The 23,439-nt window shown below is 39.1% G+C and overlaps 2 long non-coding RNA genes across 2 annotated transcripts; one reads left to right on the top strand and one right to left on the bottom strand.

The window, feature by feature from the left end:
• Nucleotides 1-17,740: 17,740 nt before the first annotated feature.
• LOC136009140 (uncharacterized) lies at nt 17,741-21,171 on the top strand. The gene is made up of 3 exons (XR_010610355.1): nt 17,741-18,012; nt 18,575-18,680; nt 19,089-21,171. It is a non-coding gene; the product is annotated as an uncharacterized LOC136009140 (long non-coding RNA).
• Nucleotides 20,597-23,409, bottom strand: LOC136009139 (uncharacterized). The gene is made up of 2 exons (XR_010610354.1): nt 23,238-23,409; nt 20,597-23,166 (listed from the first exon to the last, which is right to left on the bottom strand). It is a non-coding gene; the product is annotated as an uncharacterized LOC136009139 (long non-coding RNA).
• Nucleotides 23,410-23,439: the final 30 nt, after the last annotated feature.

Here is a 23,439-nt window from a genome sequence, read left to right as displayed (position 1 = left end):
AGACTACTTCAAGACTATCGACCCTTATACTTTGAAAATTTTTAGATGGCATTATAACTTGACAGTTCCTATTCAACATGACATTCACCTTGAGTGGAATGTAATTTAATCACACTGAACCAGATCCACAGTTGTCGGGATCTAATTCAGGTTGCATTAAAGCCATCCGAGAGTGGCATTATCAGACTAAACTGTGACAGTTTGCTACCATCTAAAACCTGTCCCCTCAGGTTCCTGAACAAAATCTGTCTTCTGCTCCATACCACTCTAGGGTGAAGTGCTTAATACAGTACATCCTGCCACGGTGAATTAAGAGAGTTTTCAATCTTAAGAGTCTAAGTCAATGGGAGAATGAAGATTATTGAGCATATATTGTTGAAGAAAATTTACTGTTATGAGTTGCTCCTGTGAATTCTTGTTTGTGGAATCAGCAGCCTCTGATGATGAGCTTACAAAATCCTTGACAAATCTCAGGGCCACTGAAATAAACATTTGAAACTGGTGTTTATCTTAAATCCTATTTCCAAATATAACTATATTGTAAACTGGCATAACCAACTGGAAAGTCACTTTTTGCCAGCTTAATTTTAGTCTTGGTTTTGTTTGATCATTTATCAAATGCTAGAGCAAGGACAAGCAGTCAAAGAAGAGGATGGGGATTCTTCCTCCAGTGGCACTGCTCTTGAAAGCATTCATAAACAATTACTTCGGAATATCTGAGAGTGAAGTGGCCACATACTGTGTAAATCTCTTCAACTATAATATTACCTTGAGCAAAGTGAACTTTGACCTCTGTGCATCTTTACAGGAACAGTCAGAAATGTTGCACAGAATATAAAATGTGCATTATTCTCTAGTTAGACATAGAGAAAAGTATCAAGGAAAAGACAAAGCATAATATTTAAGCAGAATTACTGATTAAGGTGCTGACTGCTAAAGGGGAGATGTTAACTCCGTCATGGCTACTCTACATATTTTAATTTGCGCAGCTGCAATTAAGGCAGTACCTGGAATAATTCCAATTGAAGATAGGAACTTGAGTTAGAATTACAAATGATGATGCACCAGTTAAGTGTGTAGAAAGACTTCGGATAACCCACCAAGTTTTTCAGGGAAATAGGCTAGACCTTTACCCTGTACGAATCCAACATGTAATCCGAAGTATAGTAAACTGACACCTCAATTCTATTAGCACCACATTCAGAGAAAGTAGTGTTCGTAGTAACAAATATGCATGTATTGAGGTTTGATATTTTGAAAGCTTTGGAGAAATTAAATAGTACACATGGGTTGATGATAAATGAGCCTTCAGGAATTCAACACACGCACAAAAAAACAAAAAAAAATCCGAACAGTGAACCCAACAAAATTCCCACATAACTATCTACCTACAAAAAGTCTTCCTTTTTTACTCAGATTATTTGCTGGTTGACAGTTTTCCACTGTTTGTGCAGAAGACTGAAGTTCTAAGACCACAGTGGTATAACATCATGGAGTAAGCAGTGCCATTTTTCCTTTCCAAAGAACTTGCAACTTCTTAGAATAATTTTCCTATTCTCTTGCTTTTTCTTATCACTGAGTTGTGTAACTGGGGCGGATAATGTCAAGGCTGAGGAAACACGCACAGTAATAGTGCAAAGACTGTACCAGATGACTTTTAGGATGCAGTGCTGGAATGTGTGGTGCTAGTACAGAGAAAATGGATCTGTGCAGGGCTGCTGAATCACTTCTTTGAAGAACCACCAATCTTCAGAGATCCTTCAGCTGATGTGAATACTAAATCACAGCTTACTGCAGAGAATTAATGTAGATGGAAAGTATTATTACTTCCACTTGAATTCCCTGAAGAAGTCTGCAAGTGTCTGGACAAAGAAATCAGGTTAGTATAATATTCTTGGATTTCCAAAAGTCACTTAGTTCCTTACCATAATCTCTGAAGAGAAGTAAGAATGCCATGGAATATGGCTAAGCCAATGAAAAAAAAAGAAAAAGGGATATATGATCTGTTTTCTCAGTAATGGCGCTTCACTAATGGAATCCCAAAATGGTCTCTGCTTGGCCTCTGCTGTGCAACTTGTTCACAAATTATCTGGAAAAGGAAGTAAACTCTGAGATAAATCTCTAAGTACCCTCCAATGATAATACTAACTTGTTCCTGAAAGATGAAAGGCACAGGGACACGGAACTGAAAAAAAAACCCCAACCAACCAAAAAACCCAAAGCCACCACACCACCACCACCGCCCCCTCCCCCAACCCAAGCTCGCTAGTCCTGACTGGGCAATAAAATGGCAGATGAAATCCAGCAGAAATTAAAACCAAGAAATGATGAATATGTGTGAAAGAAATTTTAACTTTACACTGAATCTTGATTGGCATAAAGAAAGTGAATAAGGAATGATTTCCATTGTTTTTCCTAGCATGAGAAGTACATGTTCAGTGCACCTTTGGTGTACTGTAGGTTCTAAAATAACAAAAGAAGATACTTTATAGAATATGTAGTTACACAGAAGAACTCCTTGCTACATCACATACAAGTTTATATGGGTCCAAAAGCAACTGAACAATTTCTGGAAAGGAAAAGCACAAACCACCAAGACTTTTGCTTGCAAAGCAAGGCTCTTGACAGCTACAAACTGTTGGAGACTGGGGCAGCATCCTTGAGAAGCTGGCATTGTTTATATACTTTTTGCTGGGCATTCTGTGATGACTGATCAAAGAAGTTAACCAACAGTCTGACTTTACTAGAACTATTCTTATAATTTCACGTTATATACACTTTACCATTTCACCAAACCCTCTTTCAGAAAGAGAACCTATCAAGTTATTAGGAGGAAGAATATGAAAACAGGAAAAATTAATATTTTGGAATAAGGAAATTAAAAGTTCATATATTATGCAAGATTAAGAAAGCATAAACAAAACAAACAAACAAAAAACCCAACAACAAATCACAGAAAAGTGCTATATTTGAGGACCAAGTATGAGACAGGCTACATGTTCCAGAGGTGACAAAATAAACTAACAGTAGAAAAGAACCACCGGGAGAGGCGGATCAGATTTTTTTCCAGCAGTAATGGTTTAGAAATAGAATTCCGTGCTCAGAAAAATAATCCTGGCCTGCAGGCTAATGAAAGGCCTCTGAACAGCTAACATATTAACAGAAGTATTAGCAAGCTGACAGCACTTTCAGATATTTGCCACAACCAAGAAAGAATTCAGAGGCTACTGGAATTCCTGGGAGTTTGTTTGGGTTTTTTTGTTTTGTCTTGGTTTTGTTTGCTTGGGTGTTTTTAAATTATTATTTAATTACATTTCCTGTTTAACTATGTCCTTACAAAAATAAACATCTGCAACAATAGCAAAATGGAAAAGCTATTACTTAAAAGAGAAAGTAAACTAGTAAAGCTGTGAAGAAAGCCCAAATGAATGTTTATAGCAAAACAGAAGTATTTTGACTACCAAGTTAGCAATTGGAGAGCAAACGATAAAGGCAGCTGAAGGCATAATTATTTGCCATTAAGAAACTAGCACTTTTCCAAAGACAGTTTTAGAGTCTGGGTGGTGGGGTGGGGTGGGGGTGTGTGTGCGCAATCCGTACAAATAAGATATAAAGAAAGCAATCCGCGGTGTTAAGCCATGTTACACATTCACAGATATGTGTGTGACATCTAGTGATCACACTATGTAAGTGCATTAAAAGAATACTGTAGAGCATCTTTGGTTTTGCTTTGGGTATTAGAAGCAGAGACCCTGAGGTCATGATCAGTGCTGGGGAGCAGGTGGAATAAAAACAGGAGTATACACTACTTATACTCTCTATATATACATGGTTATTTTCCTAAACCTTAAGAAGAGGGCTTATTAAGAGGGTGAGGTAGATTTCAGGTTTTAAAGTGTCAAGTTCAGACAATGAAAGAAAAAATAGTTGACTCACATGCTCTTCTATTATTAAAGTTGATGTGTTTTCATTAACACTATTAAATGTAACTGAGCAAAAGAGACTAAATGTTGAGCTTAATCTGAACCCCAAAATCACAGCCCACCTCAGCTGTGAATGGAATTGGATTTGAGTTACAATGCATATGTATATGGTAGGGTTCTAGCAGACACAAGGACTCATGAAATCTTAATTCTCTGCATTTCCAACACTTCTAGTTAAAAATAAACTGCTTAATTGTCTTTCCTTCCAGGTTAATACAGTATATTTAAAATAAGTAATGCACACTAATGTGACTAATGGCATAAATTCATTTTTCATAGTCTTAAGAATAAATGAAGTGCATAAATGTACCTAATGCATACTGAGATGTCTTTGTCTAAAGATTTCAGAAGAAAGGCATGTTTCTTTATCCCAAGATTTACTTGCAAAGTGAGGAGCTTCATGAAACAAGCAAGTGGAAGAACTACTGGACTTTTGCAATTACACTCATTTGCTGTCTAGTCAATTTTAAGTGTGAATGTTCCTCTGAGAAGAGCAGAATCTTGCCTTTTAGGATCAGCCAATATTATACTAGCTTTGCTCATGACAGCTTTAAAAATGTTCATATATGTCAAGAGGTCAATAGTGTTGCAAATTACAATAGTCAACCTTTTCTTTTTTAAGTGACTTACAAGAATGTAATATTAACTAAATAAAAGGTGCGTGTGCAATGTTCCTTTGGTATTTAAGCTGCAAGTCTGCTTTCCTAGATGAGAATGAAATATTTTCTTTTGGAATATGGCAATGTGAGTATTAAAGCTTCCTATTCCTTTTTTTTTTTTTTTTTTCCCAAGAAAAAAAAAAAAAGGAACAATTAGACTGTTTTCAGCAACATAGGCAAAGTGTGTTCTGATTCTGCTAATTTTCAGCAATAGGATGAGGTCATATAACAGAATGACTTTTATTACAAGGACTGAAGTATTACTAAGACCTTTCAGAAGATTCCTGTCTTCCTAGGGGAAAGACAGAAGTACTCACATAAGAGGCCCAGAAAAATTAGAAATGTCTAACACGACAAATAAACAATGTGACTAGATAGAGAATGAGGGGGACTACATTGTTCAGTGGAGGGCCACAAGGATGAACAGGGGTTTGACTGCAGGAGCTGGGCATGTTTAGTCTGAAGAAGAGCAGACTGAGAGGGGATCTCATTAATGCATGTAAATATCTCAAAGGCAGGTGCCAGGAGGATGGTGAGAGGCTTTTCAGTGGTGCTCAGTGACAGGATGAGGAGCAATGGTCTCAAACTAAAATGTCAGAAGTCTCAGCTCAACATGAGGAAGAAATTCTCTACACTGAGGGTGGCAGAGCACTGGAACAGGCTGCCCAGGTGGTTTGTGGAGTCTCCCTCTCTGGAGACCAAAACCAGCCTGGTTGCGTTCCTGCTCTGAATAGCCCTGCCTTGGTAGAGGGGTTGGACTGGATGATCTCCAGAGGTCCCTTCCAACCCCAAGGATTCTGTAATTTGCTTTAAAGTATTTTCTCCAAAGCATAATGCTGGACAGCATAATAACTTCCAGACAGCATCTTTACTTATGTACAAAGTCAGTTTTACTCAGTGTTGCATGAACTAAGCTTTTCTGAATTAGATACATGGAAAGGAGCTATTGGTGAGAGGGTGAGAAAATATCTATACCACTACTGTCACATCTGACTAGAAGAAGCCATTATGATACAATGTAATTCACAGTGTTATCTGTCCGATTACTAGTGGAATTGACAGAAATTTGCAAAAATAAATCCAGCACAAAACTATTTATGGTCAAATTTCCTTGGACTTATATTTGACAACCAAAACTTAGAATACTTCCTATCTACTAGGTCATAAATTATCTACAGGTAAATCATTGCACTAGTGGAAGGCCATGACCTAGCCAATGCTTGCACAATCTTGAGACTTGCAGTTGAGTCCTGTTGGTAGTTTTACATCCACTTGGCAAAGCTAGCACCAGATGTGCTTGAAAATCTAGATATCAGTCTCAAAGAGCTACCAGAATGCAAATAAATATCTCCTTTATGTTCATTAAAATACAGATTTCTTATCGGTGTTAGCTGCAGAGATGCACCTCTTGCTCAGTTTTGAGGGGAGGAAAAAAAGAGAAGGGTCAGAGTCCTGGAACACCTACATAAAGTTGCATCGCCCACCCTACCCCTCTCAGCCTCTCCAACAGGGAAATCAGATGTGTCTAATGATCAGAACAGATGGAGATAAAAATTAAAGTCCTGAAGCATATATTATCTTGGAATTCTCACTAGCAGATGGTTCTGAGGAATTTTGGAGGAATGCTCTGTGGACCTCATGTATAGTACCCATTCGGAATTAATTTTGCTGCCAGTCAGTGCTGTAGCTAATCACCTTCTCAGACAGGTATTAGGAAAAACTCTAAGAAAGAAGTCAACAGGACTATTAATCTCAGGTGAAATCTTGCTTCTCTTGCAGAGTGGCTTAGCAAGCTTCCTCACAATCTTAACTGTGAGATATGCTTCAGTCAAAGGCAAGAACACAGTAACTTTCAGAAAGATTTTTTTTCCTTCACAAGAATATCCATTCTTGATGACAAAAATTCTTGATTGAGAAAAATAACGGAAGTGTCTGAAAATAACAGAAATGGGTGTATTAAGAAATATATGAATGCATTGGGTGAATTAAGCAGAAGCAGCACCAGGCACCTGGCAAATACTTTCAGTCAAGCATAAAGGCCAAAGGTTCAGCTTGTCTCCACACATTTAAAAAAAAGCTATTTCAGCCAAAACAAGACAAACTGGAAACCGTTTCAATTGTCATCACTGCTTGACAAGTCTGTTTGCTTTCTACACCTTAACTTTTTAATGATCTCTTGGAGGTTCTAAAAATCAACGACAACATGTTATCTCTCCTAAAGAAACCACTCAAACACTCCTCGGAGACATGAGATGACAGATGGCTTTTTGTGGTGGGTTGACCCAAGCTGGATGTCAGGTGCCCACCAAACCCACTCTATCAGTCTCCCTGCTCAGCTGGACAGGGAGAGAGTAATATGGTGAAATGGCCAAGATATGGAGAGGGAGATCAGTCAGCAATTACCATTGTGGGGAAAACAGACTTGGGGAAATTAAATTATTACGAATTAAATGAGAGTAGGGTAATGAGAAACAAAACCAAATCTTAAAAACACCTTTCCCCCACTCCTCCCTTCTTCCTGATTAACTTTATTCCAAATTTTCTCTACCTCCTCCCCACACTAACCAGCACTGGGGGCACTGACATCACACATCCCTGCCTCTCCTTCCTCCTCACACTGTTTCCCTGCCCCAGTGTGGAGTCCACCTACGGGAAAAAGTTCCCCACAAGCTTCTCCAGTGTGAGTCCTTCCTACAGGCTGCAGTTCTTCATGAACTGCTCTAGTGCAGCTTCCTTCCATAGGGTGCAGTCCTTCTGGAACAAACTGCTCCAGCAAGGATTGGCAGCACAGATCCTGCCAGCAAACCTGCTCCACCGTGGGCTCCACTCTCCACAGGGCCACAAGTCCTGCCAGAAGCCTGATCCAGAATGGGCTCTTCACAGGGTCACAGCCTCCTTTAGGCATCCCCCTGCTCTGGTATGGGGTCTTCCATGGGCTGCAGGTGGATATCTGCTTCACCATGGACCTCCATGGGCTGCAGAGGCACAGCCTACTTTACCATAGTCTGCACCACAGTCTGCAAGGGGTACGTTATCCCAGAGTCACTGTCACAGTTGATGAAGGGTTTGGCCTTGGTCAGTGGCAAGTCCATCTCAAAGCCAGGTGACACTGGCTCTACCAGACATCAAGGAAGCTTCCAGCACTTCCAGCAGCTTCTCACAGTAGCCAATCCTGTAGCCCCCACCTCCCAAACCCTACCACGCAAACCCAATACCCCTTTTGTGATTTTCCCTCTTAGAATGATAGTCTAAAAACTAATCAAAACCAACAGAGACATCCATACTTAGGTTGGTGAGTTTACACATAAATAAGTTTGCAGAGAACCAAGACTCCTTTCTGCACAAAAGTATTACATCTGTAAGAATTAATTTATTTAAAAGCAATTTCCTTTTAAATTCAACATTCAAAATTCCAATTTATTGGTATGCTTGCATGCACAGGTATATATTTACACATATAAAGCTGTGCTGTGCCTGAATGCTCAAAAATGACAGTACTTCTACAGTTTCTGGCCCAAATAAGTGAATATTGAGAGTTACAGAATCCTGTGTAAATACACATCAGTATAAAATACACTATCATCAGTATAAAATAAGCACTGGCTATGGGTAACACAGCAAGTAGCATGCAATGCATTATTGATTTATTGAATATTAAGGACACCTGAAAAATGGTTCATATAATGTCAAACAAAGAAGATGGCACTTCTGAGTTATCTGTTTTGTATTGCTGTAAGTGGGATGTAAGTAGTATCTTCCAGAAAAACATGTATGCTGCTGAGGAGCAAGTGCTGATGCACTCGATAACAGAAGGAAAAGAGGATTATAGTCGATGACAGCACACAGAACATACTCTCTTAAAATATCTACAAGCTATTTTACATTCAGAATTCCAAAATAAATAAGACAGATTTCATATTTGATTTGTTCTGGCACAAATCTGGATAAACTAGAGTGCAGGGCTACTCAACATGAAGTTATTAAAAGAAAAATTATACCCACAGTCTAGTCTCTGGCAAGCACTCAAAAGCAGTCGAAGCAACAGCCATGAGATAGCTTTAGTTTATGGTAAGTATCTGACATTTTCATTAGTATACACTAGCAAGAAATGCATACTGATGTGCCAAAGTCTATAAAAAGCAAAAACGAACACACATCCCCCCCAAAAAAATTACAAGTAACTTACAAAGTGCTCTTCCTTTTTCGTATTAGTTGTAAGCTCCTATGAAGTTGCCAGCAAGTCCTAGTGGAAAAATACTGGGGGGGGGGATGGGAAATGGAAAGTTTTATATGTAAGAACTGCTAAATCAGATGAAAGCGCCATGTAGTAGTCCTGGGTTCAGCAGTAGCAGTTATTTTTCTCCTTCTTAGTAGCTGGTGCAGCACTGTGTTTTGACTTTAGGCCTGGGAACAGAGCTGATAAATCAAATGTTTTAGTCTGACCAAGGACTTTGTGAGCCTCATGCTCTGCCAGGGACGAGGGGAGGCCAGGAGGAAGCAGAGACAGGACACCTGACCCAAACTAGCCAAAGAGATATTCCATACCACAGTACGTCATGCCCAGGGAGGTAACTGGGAGTAACCTGGAAGGGCACGGTCTCTCTTTGCGGGGGTCGAACTCGTTCAGCGGTGGTATTGTATTCTCTTCTCTTGTTATTTTCTCTTATCATTATTATCATTGGTGGTAGCAGTAGTGATTTGTGTTATACCTTAGTTACTGGGCTGTTCTTAGCCCATGGGAGTTACATTCTCTCATTTCTCCTCCCCATCCCTCCGGGAGTGGGGAGGGTCAGAGGGGGGAAGGAAAGAAAGAAGGAGAAAAAAGGGGGGGGCAGTCAGTGAACGAGCTTTGTGGTTGGGTTTAAACCACAACAGTAGTACAGCACTTCAGAGCAGCAAAAGGAAATGCTAGTTAGGGAGGACACACATGTCCAGCCCATTTCTCCCACCACACTCCCAGAGCACCTACAAATGCTGGATTAGGGATGCTAGAAAGCACTTCCTTGCCCACTCTTTTTCTTAATAAGTCATGATTTTGTTTATGACAGTTCATTTTTGAACCTACGTCCACTATGTGACTCTACAGTCTCCAGTAAATCCCCAAAGTTCCATGCCCACTGCATAAAGAAGGACCTTGTTTTATTTGCTAGAAATTCACCTCCTACTACCTTAGCTGAGTGCCATCTAGTCTTAGTACTGTGAGATCTGGCAAGTAAGAGTTCCCCTGCCTTCACAGTCATAGAAACTTCAATTGTATTTCTACACCTTCTTTTTTTTTAAATGGAACCTACAGGTTTGGTTACACTACTTGTTTGGCACAGAACTGCTGTAGATACACACACATGGTCTATCTGAAAGTATATGCAACTTTCATTTTTAAATCTACTTTAAATTTTACTTTTGAATAGAAACTTTTAATCCACTTCTAACTACGGGTTAACTTCTCAACTTTTGATTCAACAGTCAAAACATATCCAAATTCTCTAAATTATTAGCACATTGTTTATCAGTTAATCCCTATATAATATGCAAAATCAATTTCCAACTGCCTTTAAGCATGAATATATACAGTAACTCATATCTGAAAATATCAGTAATTTGTGTATAATGTAATTATTTTCCCAACCTTAAAGGAGTTATATGTTAATATAAAGTTAATATGTTTTGCTGCAACCATGACTAACCAGGAATTCAAGATGATAGCTTTAAACAAAGCCATCTAAATTATACATCATGCGCTGCCTGTTAACAGCTTTGGAACAAAATATATAAGGCCACCCTAAAAAGTAACTGAAAGAAAACATGCCTTCTCTGGTAGACTATTTGGGAGATGATTAAATATCTCTGTTACCACCAACTACTGCACGGAATGCGTTAAGAGGAAGAAATCAAGTACTTATCTGACTTTGAAAGCTCTCAAAGGTGAACAATCATAACACCCATATTGGCTTCATCTGAACTTTGTGGCAAACCTCTGTATAAACAGAGCAAGTCCAATCTGACACATTGAACAAATGATAGTCTTGTAGTAGCAGGACACACTAGCTGTTCATTTTTCGACTTTATAGATTTGCTTATTATAATTTTAAAAATATAGACATAAAAGTTGGAAGATCCTTCAAAAATAAAGTTTCCAATTGTGATTGTCTTTATAGATATAGATGTTCAGAAGCTTTTACCAAGCAATACTAAAATCTAATAGTACTATGACACAAATATCACAGTTGTGCAATTTCACTCAATTAGTTGTCATCTTTATATCATCTGACCCCAAAATAAATACTGGTTTTAAAATTTCAATGAAAAGAACTTCCACTGAAATAGCAAGCAAGATGCATGTTTTGTCATTTCTACATTCTTAACATTGTTAAAAAAGCAAAATTCACCATGGGAATTAGAAAGCTTTCCTGTCCCACGGCAAAGGTCTATGCATTCTGTCAATGTTACAGTTGATAAGCAAGAGCTCACCTTTGCTCCAAGAAGTGCCACAGCTCTTTAGAATGAATGTAAACAGGCTTGGAAGCTGTAAGCCAGGGCATATGACCGTTTGTGAGCACTATAAAAAGCAGTGCTGTAGGTGCTGCATAAGAGAAGAGTGGGGTTTGGTGTGAGGTTCTCCAGAGAAATGAACAGCTCATATGTTAGACAGCATCAGACTAAGGTTTGTAAGAGTTGGACATATTCATTTGTGGGAAAGATAATGGTATGGTTTCTAAAAAAGAAAAATTAATAGAAAGCCCCAAGGAATAGAAAGCACTGGAAAATGCAGGGGTGGGGAGGTCAGGTCAGATTTTGGTCTGTTTCGATGGATAAGATTGGCATGCATGTTTCTATTGTTTCTGTAGACCTAAAACCAAGTCTTAGATCATGATAAAAGTAATCTTTGCTCAAAGGCAACTGGTAAGAGAAACTGAAAATCTCTAACAAAGACTACTTATAAAACATTGGTCAGTAAAGTAGGTATCAACAGGAACATGAAGTACGATCTAATTAAAAAATATCACTGGTATTAAAATTAGATATAAATTATTTTATCCCAATAACCAAGCACAAATTCAACAATGTTGAAGTGGGTTTTTTAGAGCTCATTTTTATTTTTTATACTAAAGCACGCTCGATAAATAGAGCACACCTGAACTATTTCTGCACATAATACGAAGGAAGTATTTATATATTTATATATATTTATATTTTATATATCATTTATATATTTTATATATTATTATATAATTATATACAGTATATATTATACATTATTTATTATTATATATTATATTTATATATTATATATTATTTGTATTTTTATATATACATATTTTTATATATATATATATAAGGAAGTATATGCCTTCTCCTGGAAGGCATGCTCAGGCACATGAAAAACAACAAGGTGCTTACTGACAGCCAGCGTGGCTTCTCTAAGGGGAAATCCTGCCTGACTAATTTGGTGGCCTTCTATGATGGGGCTATGGAACTGATGGACAGGGGTAGAGCAGTTGATGTCATCTACCTGAACTTGTGCAAAGCATTCAACACTGTCCTACACGACATCCTTGTCTCTGAATTGGAGAGACATCAATTTGATAGGTGGACCACTCAGTGGATAAAGAACTGGCTGGATGGCCGCACGCAAGGAGCAGTGGTCAATGGCCCAATGTCCAGCTGGAGACCTGTAATGAGTGGTGTCCCTCAGGGATTGGTGTTGGGACCGGTCTTGCTCAACATCTTTGTCGGTGACATGGACAGTGGGATTGAGTGTGCCCTCAGCATATTTGTCGATGACACCAAGCTGTGTGGTCCGGTTGATAGGCTGGAGGGAAGGAATGCCATCCAGAGGGACCTTGACACGCTTGTAAGGTGGGCTGATGCCAACCTTATGAAGTTTAACCATGCAAAGTGCAAAGTCCTACACCTGGGTCGGAGTAATCCCAGGCACAGCTACAGGTTGGGCAGAGAAGGGAGATCCAGAGCAGCCCTGCAGAGAAGGACTTGGGGGTGTTGGTTGATGAGAAACTTAACATGAGCCGGCTTCAGTGTGCACTCACAGCCCAGAAAGCCAATCGTATCCTGGGCTGCATCAAAAGGAGCGTGACCAGCAGGTTGAAAGAGGTGATCCTGCCCCTCTACTCTGCTCTCGTGAGACTTCACTTGGAGACTTCACTTCTGGACTTGTGTGCAGTTCTGGTGTCCTCAACATAAAAAGGACATGGAACTGTTGGAACAAGTCCAGAGGAGGGCCACGAGGATGATCAGGGGACTGGAGCACCTCCCGTATGAAGATAGGCTGAGAAAGTTGGGGCTGTTCCGTCTGGAGAAGAGAAGGCTGCATGGAGACCTCATAGCAGCCTTCCAGTACCTGAAGGGGACTACAGGGATGCTGGAGAGGGACTATTCATTAAGGACTGTAGTGATAGGACAAGGGGTAATGGGTTAAAACTTAAACAGGGGAAGTTTAGATTGGATATAAGGAGGAAATTCTTTACTGTAAGGGTGGTGAGGCACTGGAATGGGTTGCCCAGGGAAGCTGTGAATGCTGCATCCCTGACGGTGTTCAAGGCCAGGTTGGAAAGAGCCTTAGGTGACATGGTTTAGTGTGAGGTGTCCATGCGCATGGTAGGGGGGCTGGAACTAAATGATCTTAAGGTCCTTTCCAACCCTAACTATTTTATGATTCTACATCTCAAGAAAGGAGAACCAGAAAGTTAAGCCTGTAACACCTGCAACACGCTTTTCTCAGACCTACTTCCTGGAGGAAGCTCTGTATATGTGTATGCACTTCTACAGAGCTTGTCAGAAATCAAATACTTATTAAACCATGGATGAGTGCCCACACTGCAATACCATGGCTAATTTGTATATACTTATATTGCATAAACACTTGAAAACAGTCTCTGCTTTAATTTTTCATTTTCACTCTGAACCCACACTTTAACTAGATAAAATTTTGATTTCTTTCAGCCATAAGATAGTAATTTATTTTTGTTAATAAAAAAAGAAGTGTGAAACTATTTATTCTAAATTGGGAAAAAAAAAACCCAAAGTTATAAAAACTTGTACAACAGATTTTGTTTTTCAAGGAAGATTTACTTATCAGTAAAGTTATATTTAATTCCGTTCATGATCTGAAAATAATATCTTGTAACAAAATCATTTTATCTTAACACTCACCGAGGATACCAACAAACTGTCAGCAATGGATATGTAATAGATTACTTCAGCTACTTCTCTATAAACTACTGAAGAAGACAGAAGGAAAAAAAAAAAGCAGAAAAATGTCATGGAGAAACAGTCAGATTGTGTAAAGTATATGTCAATACAGTCTCTTGAGATCTCCATTTCTCCATACTTCTTACATCCAAAAGAATATCCGCTATTTAACATGCATAATTATATGCACATTAATGACATTTCAACCATGAAATCATAATGTAACCTCCTATTTTCACTCATTTTGTAATGTACGAAACCAGCTGTTTTCTTTTATCACAGAACCATGACTATACCTTAACACATTTTTTTGCTTTTTGATTTGTTAAACCACAATATTGCAGAAAGAGAGGAAGGGAGTCCTCTTAAAAACTATTTACTTTGATGCTTGAAAATGAGATCAAGTATGGCAGCAAAGAGCTTTGCCCACATTACCAGGTCACTGCATTGATTAGAAAGCATATTAGGGCAGATCTTAAACTCAGGACTGTTTTAAGTGGTTTAAGTGCAGAACATGATATTGTTGGTACACATACGCAAGGAAAAAAATTAAGTATAAATCAGCAATGTATACTGACATCAGGATGACATGCCTGGTCCAGACTCTTATTCTTTTTCCACCAGATGCATTCAAGACTATCAAGAAAGACATCCAGAAATGCATTCTCATACAAAAGCCCAGTTGAAGAAAAGAGAAGAAAAAGATGAGAAGTGCAAAAAACATGGAGTCTATCTTCATGACAGAATAACTAATCATACCTCTCTCTCTTCGCATGGTTCAAAAAAGATGGAAGAGCAAGCCCACAGGAAAACACTGCTTTTCTTCGGAATACATCAGTCTATCCTGAACTGTGATCACTCTTCCAGAATTAACAAAATTAAATCTCTTTCTTGGCCTTCCGGAGCACGCTGCAGATCCATCCATCAAGGAGCAGACTGGGACATCTCTATAAGTTTCTTTTCACACTTACCAACTTACAGTTTTGAAACTGTCTTAGATCTTGAGCTGTTCAGCAGTATTTAATGGTATAAAACAGAAGTGGAAAATTATGCCAAACGGCCTTCCTGGTTCATGAAAGATATCTATCCCATAGCTACTGCTAAGGGGATGATGTTCATGTTATCAACAGAAGGCCCTGAGAAAGCCCTTCCATTTTGCTGAGCTGAGAAGTCACAAATCTGTTGAATCAGCTAAGATATTTAAAAGACTGAAGCCATTGAAAAAGAGTTCCATCTGTCAGAGAAGACTTGAGAATATAAAGCATTTACAGCATGTATGCTTATCACTGACCTCAAATCTTGTTAAGCCAGTCTCTAATTAGTGTAACCATCTCAGGAGAAAAGGATTAATTCTTCTTATAGTACCAAATCAGCTATTTATCACATTATCGCTTAATAACTTCTGAGAATAAGGACTGCAAACATTTCCTTCATAATCTTCCTTGCACAAAACACCTCTTTCACCCACCAAAAAACAAGCACAAAAAGAAACCACAAGAAACAAACCAACCAACCAACTCCAAAAAGCCCCAACCAACTAACGAAACAAAACCACCCCCAAACAAAGTACAAATTCTGCTTTCCCTGTGCTTTTTAAATGTATTTCACTAAAATTTGTACAAGACATCAAGTAAGAAATTCACAAATAGTGAGAAAGTCTATATTTGAGCAAATTGTGAAGACCTTTACCTACAATAGTGGCTAAATTTCCAATTCTAAATACTCAGAAGTGAAAGATGAACAGTTTGGGATTAACAATGATATTAAAAATGTAAAAGCTTAGTCAGAAAAGGGTAATGGAATTTTAACTGCTTTTATCACATTAACACATGGAAGTTCAAAGTTGTTGCAACTAATGAGAATGCATTAGTGAGCTCAGACCCAGACGCTGTTCTCTTTGCTTAGCTGAAATGCTACCAGCACATACTGCCCTGACAGTCAACAGATGCCTCTGGCTCAGGTACCTTGTTTATATTGTACTGCTAAAGAGTAACAAAATACTACACACCAGCTAGTTCAGAGCATTCCACAAGTGAAGACAGCACTTACGGCTCAAGATACAGTAGTTTCTGAATTCAGACAATTCAACATTTTCAGAGAGCTACAAGTTCTGAACATTTCTACCTTGAATTTTTACATTTTAACAGCATAACAGTTTGTTACTGGGAACAACAATAATACTCATACAATGTAAAGACTTACGATAAGGCTTATGAATAAGATGATGCAAGATGCTAGATTACTTACCTGTAAATCATTAACTTATATGGGAATTTAAATGAAGAATACAGTAAAAGTATTTCTTAAGGAAAAGAAACATAATTAGCAATAAAAATTTTGACCATTGAATCAAGTGAACAAGAAGAACAAGTTGCTATGGGACGCTGTCATAGCACACTGGAGTTTTCTGAGAGTACCATTAGTTTTTACCACCTTCTACTGCTGTAATCCTTGAAGGTAACTGTAAACAGAGCATGACTTCAATTTAGGAGACATCTGACAGCCAAAATTAAGTCAGAGTTAACTACTACCTTGATAATAAAAATATTACTTACTCAGCTTATGAATTTTGTAATACTAATAAATACATGTGTTTCTTTATCATACTGAAAAGATCTGACTGTGTTTCCTGTAGCCAATTTGTGTCATGCCCTAATGGTACTGCAGAAGGAAACTGAATGCATGCACAAAACAGGTAAGAGAAAAAGTAAAAATAGCTCAATAAATAAATGAATGTGTAATTAACTTGATTCCATGTGTCAAAACTCAGGTAATAGTCCAAGCTTTCTCTCTCCATCCCTGATTCCTTTCTAATCCAAACCCCATTTCCCTAAAAACTGTAATAAAAGGCTGTAAAAATACCATATATGGAATGGCAATGCTGTAGTGCCTTGAAGTTTATGCATTTTGTTGACTGTGTTCTCTTTCAGAATAGTGGTCCATGCATAAAAATGACTGGCTATTCCAAAGCACAGTGTTTGCCACCAAATTAGTTCTGGCCAGACCTCTTTCTGTTCCCTTTCTTTTCTCATTTACCTGTATATTTAACCTCCTTACAACATCAAACAAAATAAAAATATGACTTCTAAGAATCTTTTCAAGTCATTCGCAAAACTGAACAAAGCTTCAAACAGGTGGCTCTTTCTTTTGATACACAGAATAAGCTCTACAGGTATATTTCAACTACACAAAAGGAAAAGTTAATGAATGTTTCCCAAAAGCAAATAGAGGCTAACTTTTGTTTTAAATCTCAAAACCAGAGAAGGGACAAACTAGAAATGTCTGCAAAATATATTCGTCTGAGCACAAACAACAAATGTTCCAATTTTAATGCAAACAATAAAAAATACAAACCAATATAGTATTTCTATAAATACATACGATTTATATGTATATATTATATATATGTTTATTATATAACTATATATATCAAAATGTATAGGCATTAAGGGGACAATAAAAGAAACTTAGCTGAATTCAGTAGGTTTGTCATTGATTTTTACAACCAAAAAACCCCGACTACTTAAGCTATAGATGATGATGAAAGTTCAAACATCAATGTTTTACACTCTTAGCCTTTTTTAAGTACTTTCCTCCTAAGGCCTTAATTTTTCGTCTTCCAAAGCATCTGTTCTCCGCAAGGATTCCCCGTTTGAACTAACACGGGTTCTGCGGCATTAGAACTAAGCAAGACACATGCTTAAAAGCACCCTTCAGCCCCCAGAGCCCCTGAGGAGCTTGCTGCCACAGCTTGCACATTTCCAGCAGGGCTTTTCAGACAGAAGGGGGTAACCTCCTACCGCTAATCCCCGCTCGGCTCCGGGCACCGCTAACCTGCGCCACCAGCTCTCCTCCCGGCTCAACCACCAGAGCCAGTGAGGGTGCCGGCCCCGCCGCCGCCTCAGCGAGGGCAGCCCCGCCTGAGCGGAGGAGGCGACTCCCGCCCGGGCCTCGCGCCACCAACGGCCTTTCCAGGCGAATGCCGCCCCCGCAAGGCCGCGCTCGCCCTTCGGTGTTGACGGCTGAAGGCGAGGGCTGCGCTGCCGGGTTGTGAGGGGACAAGCGGTGGTGGGGACGTGCCCGGACAGGCTGTTGATGCCGGTAGCAGTCCCGGAGCTTGTCAGCCCTGGAACCTCTTGAGCTTCACCTTCGCTGCCAGCTGGGTAAGGCAGTTGTTATATAGAAACGTGTCTTCAGACCCTCCTCCACTGCCCCCCGAGTCAGCAAGGGCTGCCTAGCAAAACCCAGTTTTACACCTCTTCCTCAAACCCTTCCTTCCCAAGCCTTTAGAAATCATTCTCCCAGTTTATTTGCTACTGCAGAAGGAATAAAACCGCTAATACATACTGTGAAGTTCAAAAGAAAGATGTTCTCTTTTGCCACAGTGTCTGTATGATGTTTGTTCATCTTTATGCACAGCTTGGGTTATTGTGTGACCCATATCTGTCCCTCATGCAGTACTGAACTTGAATGGGTTTTTTCCGGATTAACAGTAGGAAATGTACCACTTTGGATAAGAAAATAAATGTGTTTGGTTTTTTTTTTTTTTTTTTATAAATTCCTTCACTTACTCTTTGCTAATCATAAAATGATGTTTCTGCATTTTCATTATTAACAAACCCCCTAACAAAGTAGTAAAGTATAAACATCCCATTTTTTTCCCTAAAAGGGACCTATATTTTGCGTATGTGTTATCAAATCCTTTCTTTCATATCCTTCATGAAGAGGCCCTCTAACAACAGCTGGGACAGACTGAGCTATACCTGCCTGATTGACTCACCAAAATCATGGAGATTTTCCAGCATGTTCTGCTGTCTGTCAAGATAGCCAGGTAAAAATATACCAGCCTAGTCAACTTTAAAGTTTAGCTGTTTTGGCAAGGGGTGTGTTTTTGTGTAGCCCAGATTTTTCCAGACTTTATTATTGCATGGACTTTTTTTTTTTCCCCACATACAACAAAGGCCTTGGTTTTATTGGAAATCCAAACAATGGACTGCAGAAATCACACTGTAAAGTGGTGTGGGTGTTAGTGGGTTTTTCTGCTTGTTTTCTACCTCTACAGCTACTTACCATCCTTGAAGAAACCCAGACTGGTTTCTGTTTACTGTTTATCATGCTTAATGGGTATAGAGCTTTTTTCTCACCTCTCTGTAAGACATGGTCTTCAGATAGGAAGATTCTGCTTTCCTAGTCTAAGGGTGTTTGAAGGATTAATGGGGTGGCTTTCTGTTTTTCATAGGTGTGTGTATACGCTATTTCTCTCTGAAAGACTTTACTTCGTTTGTGACACATCCTGTTATGAGGAGCTTTGATGACTTGATGGAACAATGTGGTAGAAATCCCTTCAGTCTGATGTGTGTTTGAAGAAAAAGTATGACGTAACTTTGAAAACTACATTCAGTACTTCAGTTTCAGCCAAGTAACCTCAAAAAGAAATGAGTGACTCTTGTAGAAGAATTTATGCTTAATGTAATACAGAAGGGTTAACCTATAAGTAAAACTCAGCAAATGCCCTTTGTATTTAAATGTTATTTGTGCTTCATCAACAGTCTAGAGCAATACATGGCCAAGGATTTTAACTGCATGTTTTAGTATCTAGTACTTCCAAGTTTTTACTGTAACACAGCTTTGTGTCCTATCTTGACTGGTACAGGAGGATTACAAAGAGTATAAAGACTGACAAGGCATTAGCTTTGGCCAGGTCAGTTTTTATGATCTTTGTGCTACTTCTGTACAATGGCAAGTACAGGAAAGCTCTGAAGAGAACAACTATGCCTTATTTTTGCATTTGCAAGGATAGGCACTGTATGAGGAGAAAATAATACCTATGATTACTCACATGTATCTGAAGTTGAGTAACAATTTAATGAATAGATGTGAATGTTTTAAACAGCTTTTGCATCCGCCAGAGTGAATCTAACATCATGTTTTATAGCATGCTGATTTTTGTATCAAGTTCATTTTATTCTAATATACAATAAACTTCTTTTCTCATTCTAATTATACATTACTTAAATCATGCATAATAGAAATAGTCAAGAGAATTCAACAGATGACAGGGAGTAACCTCTTCTAGGCACATACTTGTAATGCATCAGAGTTATTTAACTGTCTTCTGGGCCTTAACATTTATGAATGTTTTATCTTACATTTACAGTTTTCTAGATTAAAATGTGATGTGGTTTGGTTTAATATAACTGATACTAAACAACCATATTTAATTGCTGATCAGTGTTTTTTCCATTGTAGCATTTTTAACTTTTCTGTTTTGTAGTAAAACACAGTCTTTCCGTACATCTGAAAAACAAGCTATGGAATCAGTTTCTTCAAGGGGCATACCTTTTTGGTGGGTTATCAAACTGGAATGCATTTAATACTGACAAGTTACTAGTCTCAGTGAAGGATACACCTTCTGACAAAGGATGTTCTAGCCCACATTCTTGTGACCGTTTGTTGTGCTGAATTATTTGTAAGAGTTGGAAAACATTTGGGATTTGGTTTAGGTGGGGTTTTCTTGTTTTGTTTTAAAAGTTCAGAATTCTGGTTCTGCAGGCCTATACTTGTGCCTGGCAATATATTTCACTGTATGTGCTTAACGTGTGCTGGAACTAGGATGTCAAGCTGAAGCGGAGAGAAATGTCTTGCTACTTAGATAATAATGCCCAGTAGCTTGCAAGATCTAGGCTGGACAGCTTGCAAAGAGCTACGTATGGTGGTGTTTTAAAAAAAACTCAACCAGTCTAATGGTATATTTACTTAGCACTTTTTATTTCTGTAGTTGTTCAACAGAAACATATACCCATGTGCAGCTGTAAAAACTAACAGTTTTTACACTTTAGCTTTTATGTATACCCTGATCTAGTATTTTCTGTATAAATGGAGTGATAATAAATTAGTTTGTCTCTCTTCAGAAACTAAAGTATGGGTTGTTTGGTTGGGGTTTTTTTCCACAAAAGATAACTGACACCCACTCCAACATTTCAAAATAAAAAATCGAGCTCTCTACTATGGGAACAAATTCCTGTTGAGGGCTCTTTAACAAGCAATGGGCATGTGAGCGATCCAGGACTCTTGCCATTGGTTAGAGTTTGCAGTAAGGATTAATGGCCTAGTTCAGGTTACTTCAGGGCAAAGTTGTGGCCACCTATGAGGAACTTCTGCAGGAGGAAAGCAACTCCTGGATGCTGAAGAAGGAACCAATCAGCTGTCTTCGCATTATGTGTAGAAACCAATCATTGTAAATCTTAAGCGCGTGACCAAGCTTGGAAGCTATAAAAGGCAGTGCTCTGAAGTGAATAAAGGTCAGTTTCTGATTACATTAATCAGCGTGCTGTCCGATGATCTTGAGACAAGGGGGACACAAAATCACAAAATGGAATATATAAACCTTTAGAATCAGTTTTAAGTTATGTTAAGTTTGATGGCTTTGTAAGAGTGGCAATGGAAAATTACAGAGGTGCACGATACATAGAAAAAAAAATAGAATGCAGCTAGAGAACACACTGAGCATTCTTGTACAAGATAAATTGTTATAGTTGACAGAGTTTTAAGAAAAACACTCTAGAAGAACAGGACACAGGGATAAGGAGTATCTGGGAATGGCAGGTGTCCAGGATGGGCTACAGTTAAACCAACTGATAAGTAGGAGGATAGGAGGATTATTATGTCTCTGGTGCTAACGAACCAATTAAACTGGTATGAGCATCTACTGCGCGTGCTCCAAAGGCTGCCAGAAGTGAAAAAGATTGTTGGAACAAGTAAACGACCCTCAGAGACCACCAGCACCATCCTGTACGCATGCAGGGAACTTTCTGGAAAATGATGTAATGTATGTATGTCCAGGGACTATATAAGGACGGCTTGTGTAGCAAAAGAGAGACACACGTTAGGAGGAGCTACCCTGCTTGTCAGCTTGAAAACTTTGTTGGCAAGTTTGTTCCTGGAGTTTTCTCCGAATCAATCTTCCGCAAATTCTGACATAAATTCTAATATTACTCTCTTTAAGCTGGTTTTAGATGTATGATGTAAACCCACCTGGTTTTATAATATTGACCATTGCTTGGGGCTGGTTTTTTTAACTGCTCTGCAGATCTGACCCAAATTGTGACTTTTAATAGAAAAGAGACAACAAATTAAATACATGGATTAAAAAAAAAAAAGTGATAATTAGTGTATGAATGCTATTTACAAAAATGGTGGACGTATTTGATAGCCCAAATGCTTACATGCTTTTCTTCTGGATTTCATAATGGCATTATTTCAAATCAATGCTATTTTCTGTAATAAACCCTCTATTCTATAACTTAACAACACGCAAACACATTTGCATCTATGTCATATTAGTTGTCACAAAGAGGTGTTAACTTGGAAATGGTGTTTTTTGGACTTTAAAAAGAGGACACTGCTTTTGATAAGAAGGATTTTAAATACACCTGAAAACAGAGCACTGAGCTACTTCGGCTCATAAAAATAAACCCCGATTTTTTTATCTAACCTAAACTTCTGGTGAGACTCCATGATGAAAACTTTAAAAAGCTGGTTTGAGGTCTATGAACATCATTAACGGAGATCTTGTGGGTTCGGTTTCTAAATTAAGTTCTTGTCCAAATAACAATTCCCTACCCACAGTAGATGGTGAGGTCGTGTTTCCATTTGGACTTTTAAGCATTTAAGGAGTACACAGTGCTGCAATATTCTTCCATATATAGATCAACTTGGCATGCTAACACATTTCCATTGTTCCAGCTGACTTTGTGCCACAGCTGCAAAAGGCCCCTTGGGAATCAGCTGGGGAACCCTATAAAAATAAAAGCAAACTGCTTTGTGTTTGTTTAGTTGATTGGCTTTAGTTTGTCTGGTTTTCGTTTTTTAGCTGAAAATTCCTGTTAGTTTTAAATCAGTCTTGAACAGTACAGCTGCTGTGCCCTGTAGATCTGCATTTGGCTTGTTGAATCATCTTGATTTTACCCCTAAAACAGAGGACCTGAACTGTGATTTAGATTTATTCTTGATTCACTTTTAAGGTGGTAGAGGGCGAAAAAAAGCCGTTTTCTTCTGATAACGTTGTCATGTCAATGCAGCAACAGATCACTTGTGCCTTTCAGCTCTGCCGTTCCACTTACCTGTGCTTTTTGCAATTAAAAAGGAGTATGAATAGGAAGTGGTACACTGGCTCGCCAGCTCTTCAGCTGTGCGCGGGTGTGAACTTCTCAAGCAGCTGGATGGTTTGGAGCATTAAAATGTCTAAAGCTGGCCGTTCTGTTCGGAGCTGCGGCAGCTCCCGCTCCCGAGAAGCGCCTCTCGTCTGGGGGCAGCTCCTAGGAAAAGGCACGGGTCGTAACCGCTTTATTGCGGCCTTCGTGTGATCGGTGAGGGGAATTCGGCGCACCTCTGAAAGGCGAGGAGAAGGGCTCTTACGCCGCCGTCTCCTGGGGGCGATGCCCGCCAGTGAAGCACCTGACGGGAAGCCACTCGTACCCTTCCCAGGGCAGCATGCTGGAGGCTGAAGGGCCGACCTCCTATCGGCTCCCCCGCGGCAAGCAAGCGGCCTCCGGCCCCTTCGCGGCAGCAGCGGAAGGAACCGGGCTTCC

This window comes from Lathamus discolor, chromosome 2, assembly GCF_037157495.1.
Source record: "Lathamus discolor isolate bLatDis1 chromosome 2, bLatDis1.hap1, whole genome shotgun sequence".
Lineage (NCBI taxonomy): Eukaryota > Metazoa > Chordata > Aves > Psittaciformes > Psittacidae > Lathamus > Lathamus discolor.
The sequence above is the reverse complement of the archived record's forward strand: the minus strand, read 5'-3'. Positions and strand labels throughout refer to the sequence as shown.